Raw genomic sequence first — 6,334 nt, forward strand, 5'->3', positions numbered from 1 at the left:
TCTGTCTCTCCCTCTCTCTCTCTCCTCCTCTGACTTGTGTATATACGTCTAAGTCTTCCCATCCACACGATACCCAAATCAGCAGAAAGGAAAGCTGAGCTTTCTCCACACACAACAGCAGGTGGAGGCATAGGGAGGAGGGGTGGTAATAGACTGTGGTGCCTTTGTCATCAAAGGACCTGGGTTTGAATCCTGCCTGGGACACCTGTGTGATCTCGAGCAAGTCACATCAGCTCCCAGGGCCTCAGTTTCTTTCTCTGTACAGTAAGTGTAGAAGCCTCTGTGGTCCCTGGATTGACAAGCCCACAATCAGAGTGGCCCCTCTCACAGCCCTCTGGAAAGACCAGAGATCCAAAGGCAGCCAAAGTGTTTCCTTTGCCCTTTTCTGTCTTCCCTGTGTGTTGTTAATACAAACTCCAAATGCTCACACAAGCTGAGCTTAGGTCGAAAAAGAGAAGCCAGGGCAGGCTCCTTCATGGGCAGCTGTTTGACTGTGGATCCTGAAACCAGATATGGTCAACTGCCAGAAAGGGGGGAGGTCATCAGCTGACCACTGACTTCTTACAAGGAGGCCACAGGAGAGCCCCCCCAACTCCAGCTCCCCCACCCCATTCCCCCCCACTCCAGCTGCCCCAGCTCCCTAACACCACAAGATCCCTCCACTCCAGATTCCCCACCCCCAGCTCCCCCACCCCAAGATCCCCTCACCCCCAGCTTCTCTCACTCCCATCCTCTACTCCCAACTCCCCTCCACATCCTGAACTGCCCTCCTCCAACTCCTTAACTCCCAGGAGTCACAGGGGGCAAAAACCTGGCCACCCCAGCCACAAACCCCAGCATTGACCCCAAGTCACTGAGAAGGCTGTTCTGCAGGAGTTCATTGTTAAACAGGTGCTTTGAGGTTCCAAGACATCTCCAGGCACCATGAAGGATGCCCCAGCATCCATATGGCTAGGGAATGGCCATCCCCAGCCTTCCCCAAACACAGAAGACCCTGAGCTGCCAATCCCACCTGCCTTTACCCCTCACCCTACTCTGGGAAGCATCTCCTGATACTTTAAAAACTAGCTAGAGGAGGGTGCAGTGCCTGGGGGCTGTTGATGGTGCTTTGGCATATGTCTACAATGTTTGGTTTCACAAACTCTGACCTCTATTGTATGAAGGACTGACTACAGATCTTCCCCCATGAAGTGCCCCAAGGATTCCCTCCCAGTTGCAACCCAGAAGAAGTCAAGCTGGGACCAAGCTGGAGACCCCCCTCTCTGCTGTCAGTGGGTCATTTGTTTATTTGACAAACATTTATTAAGCTCTCTCCCTATTCCCTCCCCCAAAATAAATAAATAAATAGAACACAATCCCATCTATGCTGTTGGCTGCCTGCTGACCTGATCTTTTGAAGGTGTGTTTATGTTCATGGACCCTCTAACCCCAGCCCACCCCAATTTTGAGGATCTACAGTATTCCCCTCCCCCCCTTATAGAACCAGCAAGAACTCGAGGCCTGAACATGCCTGAGGAAATTAATCTGACTTTTGGTCTCTCCTAGTAAGTAGGGACACCTGTCCTGATGACAAGGCATGGGGGACTCCGGGTCAGGAAAGTCTCTCTGCTATGTGCAGTCTGAGACAGTTTCCTAGAGCCCTGGGTGTGTGTGGGGGGGGGGGGGAGGCAGGTGTAGGTTAAAATCAGATCTTCCTGGTTCCAAGGTAGCTCTGCACATTTACTATCAAGCAGCTTCTCAATGAACAAATCCTTGTCTGGGTTAATTAATTCTGGCTTGTGATCAATGGGAAGTTCACCAGTGGGAGCTCATGGCAGTGGCAGAACCCTGCAGCCCCTGAGAGGAGTCATCCCAGCTGCCCTCCCAGGACCCAGGCTGGAGCAGGCAAGGGAACCTGCATTTCCTCCTCTTTTCCATAGTAATGAAATGAAGTCTAACAGCTCTGGGCTAGAAGGGCAGGCATGGGGGTGGGGGGGGCGGGGATGGGGAGGGAGAGATAGGGGAGGAGAGGGGGGAGGGGACTGAGGAGCCAGAGAGCCCCCCCCTTTGATGCTTCCTGCCTGAGTGGGCCAGGATTCTGGCCAGGTCCCTGAGCCTTGGTTCCCTCCTCTGCCAAAGGAGGGGCTGAACCTGATGCCCACTATAAACGAGAAACCCAGGACAGCATTGCTTGTCTTTGGCACCTCATCTAACACCTGGCCTCCTGACTGCCCGGGGGATGCCTCACTCTATCTCCTGGCTGAGGGTATTGTCACTGGCTGCTCTCCCTCTCTCACCTCTCCCTCCTGGACTCCTGGGCTTCCTTCAAGATGAGGCTTCCATTCCTCCTTCTAGATCTCCTCCCCCCCCCAAGTCTCTTCCTTCCCTCTGAGCTTCTCCAGCTTTTTCTCTCTCTAACTCGTCTGTTGTCTAAACCATTAGAATAGGAGGTCTTTGAAGGCAGGGACGTCCTTACCTTTTTTCATCTCTCTGCACTGGCACAGCATCAGGCTCTTTTGGTACATACTTGTTAATTATATAAATAATTAGTACTAAGAGTCTGAGCTAAATGAACAGTCTCACTTACATAGTTTCAGGCCTAATTCTTACATGTGGGTGGGGTATCAGCCCCTGAGAACTTCTGAGAGAGGAGGAGGGCTTTCAGCAAGAGGTCCTGGCTAAGCCAAGCTTGGCTTCTTCACTTTGAAATAACAAGAAAAATGATGAATCAGTTAGGTTAAAGAATAATACAACCCAAAAGGGGAAGGAAGAAATTCATCACTTAAAAAACTCACAGAATAAAAAACAACAGAGAAAGAAAAAATAGTAAAGGGGGGAGAAGGCAGAAAGAGAGAGAAAGAGAGAGAGACAGACAGAGACAGAGACAGAGAGACAGAGAGAGAGACAGAGAGACAGAGAGAGACAGGGAGAGAGAGACAGAGAGAGAGACAGAGAGACAGGGAGAGAGAGACAGAGACTGGATTGGGGAGGCCTCTGAGGGATGGCCTGAAACTTCATCTGCTTCTCCAGACTTTGTGGGTCCAAAGGACAGGATTCCAGGGGTTAAAGCAAAATCACCTCTATTTGCTCACCCTGCCCCAACCCCATGTAGAGCATTGTCCCCAGTTCCAGCCCTGCCTCAGGCCATGTGACTCTGGGAAAGTCCCCTCCGTGAGACTGGGGAGCCCACACCAAAGAAATCACAGATCCACACAAAAAGAAATATTAAAGCCATTTAGCAAGTTTAATTGGAGCAATCCGGTGTTCCTGGGCCAGGGAGGCAGGAAGCCAATACTGCAATGCCACTGTCTGCCGGTTCTGCCTCCAGGGCCCAGAGCCCCATGGGGGTCCCGTCCAGGCAGGGCTGGCTGCCTGGTGCTTGAGCCTGCAGTCCTCAGGCTGGACAGCCACTATAGGCTGCTGCTGATACTGATGCTGATGCAAGGAGGGGATGGTAGTGGAAGGGGGGGATGGCAGGCACTGGACAAGGGCCCCTGCCTCAACTAGGCCTCCTCATCTCTGGCTCCCACTGTGCTGGGGACACTCCACAGAACTTTGGCAGCAGCCCAAGAGAGCTTTCACAAGGCTACAGCTCAAAAACATTCCCAGATAGGATGAACATGCTTTGAATGGAAAAGCAAAGTGGCCTTTTGGGAGGGGCTTGCCACCCCTCTCCTCCCTCCCCTTCTCGGCACTGAGATTCAGTGCCATGCATCTTTTCATGTCCATCCTGTCAATGGGCACCTTTGCCCAGGCCCAGCATAAGGAAAGATTCCACCAGGACAGCAGAGCAGTCAGGGCCTCTCCAGAGCCTGGGGTTGTCCCTTTGCCAAGGCAGAGGAGAGTGTCAGGGGCCTCCCCAAGGCTTCATTTTCATCTTTCTGGCCTCCCTTCTGTACCCTGTGACTGGCCAGACAAACAAGGGGGACTTCTACCCAGAAGCAGAGACTGATGTTGGACCCTTCAAATTGGGGTGACCTGGGTCTTTGGCATTGTCTGTACAATGGGTTGGCTTTATCACAATTCCCTTACATTGGCCCAAAGGACAGGAGCCTGGGAGGCATCATGGAATCCCTCCGGATTTTCTGTTCCAGTTTTGTTTTATCAAGACACCCACATAGCTCCAAGGTATGGTCTCTTCTATGGTGGGGGGAGGGGGAAGCCACAGGTGAAATCATCAGGTTTCCCACTTCCTTGGCGCTAAGAAGTTCCCAACACCTCCTTATCTAGTTAACAAGTTTTACTCTCTTGAAATCTACTCCCAGGGAAATTTAACTCGAGTTTTTAGGGTCCCCCGACCCCCTTCCCCCACTCCCTGGCCCTGGAAACTTGTTAAACTCAGCTTAGACCTATTGGCATTTTAATGCTTTCGGATGTGACTAGCATATCAAATGGAATTCGTCCTCAGCTCCAAGGCCAAGGACCGTGCAGCTCAGCGCCTGGCCCTAGCCACTCCGGGAGTCCCGGCTGCTTCGGCGCGGACTCTATCCTGCGGGCCTCTGTGGCCTTGTGAACGGTCAGTAGTCTTTGTGGGCTGCAAAACTGGCTGTCTGGAAGTCCACTCTGCTGCCTCACACCAGGGGAGTAAAGGACCTGACCTTTACAATCTATTTGAAGGAATGAGTTTGGGTCTTTCCTTCCTTCCTTCCGCCCTTCCTTCCTTCCTTCTTTCCTTCCTTCCTTTCCCTTCCTTCCCAATTTTACATTGGGTTTCAGCCTCTCGTGCCTTTATATCACTCCCTCCAAGTCAGACCAACTAAAGCTCAGATCCCTTAGAGGGGGTTTGGCGCGCGGGGGGAAGGTGGGGAGCGTTGGAGTGAGTGAGCTGGGGACGGAGGAAAAAGCAGAGTCCACATCAAAGGCGAAGGTCCGTCCTGTAGGCTCGGCTTGGAGGCCAGCCACAGAAGGGGAACTCTGGCTGACTCTCTGGAAACCCTGCTTCCCTCATTCTCGGAACTGCACCGACACCGACCCTGAGTCCCTCGGGGCCGCGGAATCAGCGCAGCCACATCCCGGGACGCAGAAGAAGGAAGCTGGAAGCGGAGAGGGGCTGGAAGGGTGCCCCCAGCCTGACCTGCCGAGCCTCCGCAGCCTGGCCTTTCCCGGCTGCATCGCATCGCAGCCTCGTGCAGACTTGGTCACCCCTTCCCCCGTCTCTCTGTCCGTTGGTCTGGGCCAGCAGCCCAGGATCCCGGGGCTGATGCCCGGGCAGGGACGCCCCGCTGTCCTCCACCTCCTCCCCACGGTCGCTGTGCCCCGTGGCCCCCTTTCCTCCGCACCCTCCCTTCTACTCACACTCCTTCCAAACTGGACCCCATAGTTCCTTCCTGCCTCGACCGCCCCTCGTCATCCAGTCACCCGTCTCCAAGGTCTGCCTCGATGGCGGCTCCTGGCCCTCGGAATCACATAAAGGTTTAGCCCCCTCCAAAGCCCCTGTCCTGCCTCTCCCCTCAGCAAAGGAAAAGGAAAGTGACAGGGCTCTGTTTCAACTATCCTTGGTTCTCCCAGTTCTGGAGAAAGCGGGAAATAACCGGTACTCCATGGGCCTCCAAAAGGGATTCTGCTTTGGGGGAAGTGCCCCAAAAATAGGAAAGCGAGGTTTGGCGATTGACTTCCAAACGTAAAAACCCATTAGAGGGCAAGTTGGCTTGGGTTTCGGGGCCTACCTAGTTCTGTGGCTTTGAGCAAGACCCTCCGACTCTCCAGGCTTTCAGTCCGCTCCTCTCTAAAATCCTTGGTGGCAGAGATCAGTGGTCAGTCAGCCCCTCGGAGAAGAACCTCTGCGCCCCTCTAGAGCCTCGGGATCTAGGCCCCTGGCCCCTCCGCACATTCAGTTCTTCTTGGCATTTACGGTGCCACTGCAGAGCTGCATTTCTGAGGCCTGGGGCAGCCCGAGGGCACCAGGTTCAGCCAGCATCTCCCCCAGACGCCGGGAGATACGACGAACTTTGAGGAGTCACACCCTCCCTTCCCTACTCCTGGCTGCCCCTCCCCTCCAGAAAACCAGGTGAGATTCAGTAGCTTGCACGGTCCGGGTGGTGGAGGTCTGAGCTCAGGCAGGCAGGCAGGGAGTGAGCTAGGGAGTGTGTGGGGGGAAGAGGGAGGCCTTCTGGGTGTGTGTCTGTGTGTATTGTGTGTGTGCGTACGCGGGCGCGAGTACCACCTGGGCTGGGGGCTCCGGGCCGCTGGGCTCCAAGAAGACAAACCCCACGGGACCGGCTTGTCCCGCTCACCTTTTTTGCACTGTCCCTAGGTCCAGGGCACCAGACCGCCGGCCTGCCCGCCTGCCTAGCCCGCAGGAGACCCAAACGGCGGCGGCTGGGCTCCGGGCTCCGGGGCTCCCGCACGCCCCGCG

The sequence above is a fragment of the Petaurus breviceps genome, unplaced genomic scaffold, assembly GCF_028583685.1.
Source record: "Petaurus breviceps papuanus isolate PSGF00001 unplaced genomic scaffold, PetGlider_PUasm1.0 559, whole genome shotgun sequence".
In the NCBI taxonomy this organism is placed as follows: domain Eukaryota; kingdom Metazoa; phylum Chordata; class Mammalia; order Diprotodontia; family Petauridae; genus Petaurus; species Petaurus breviceps.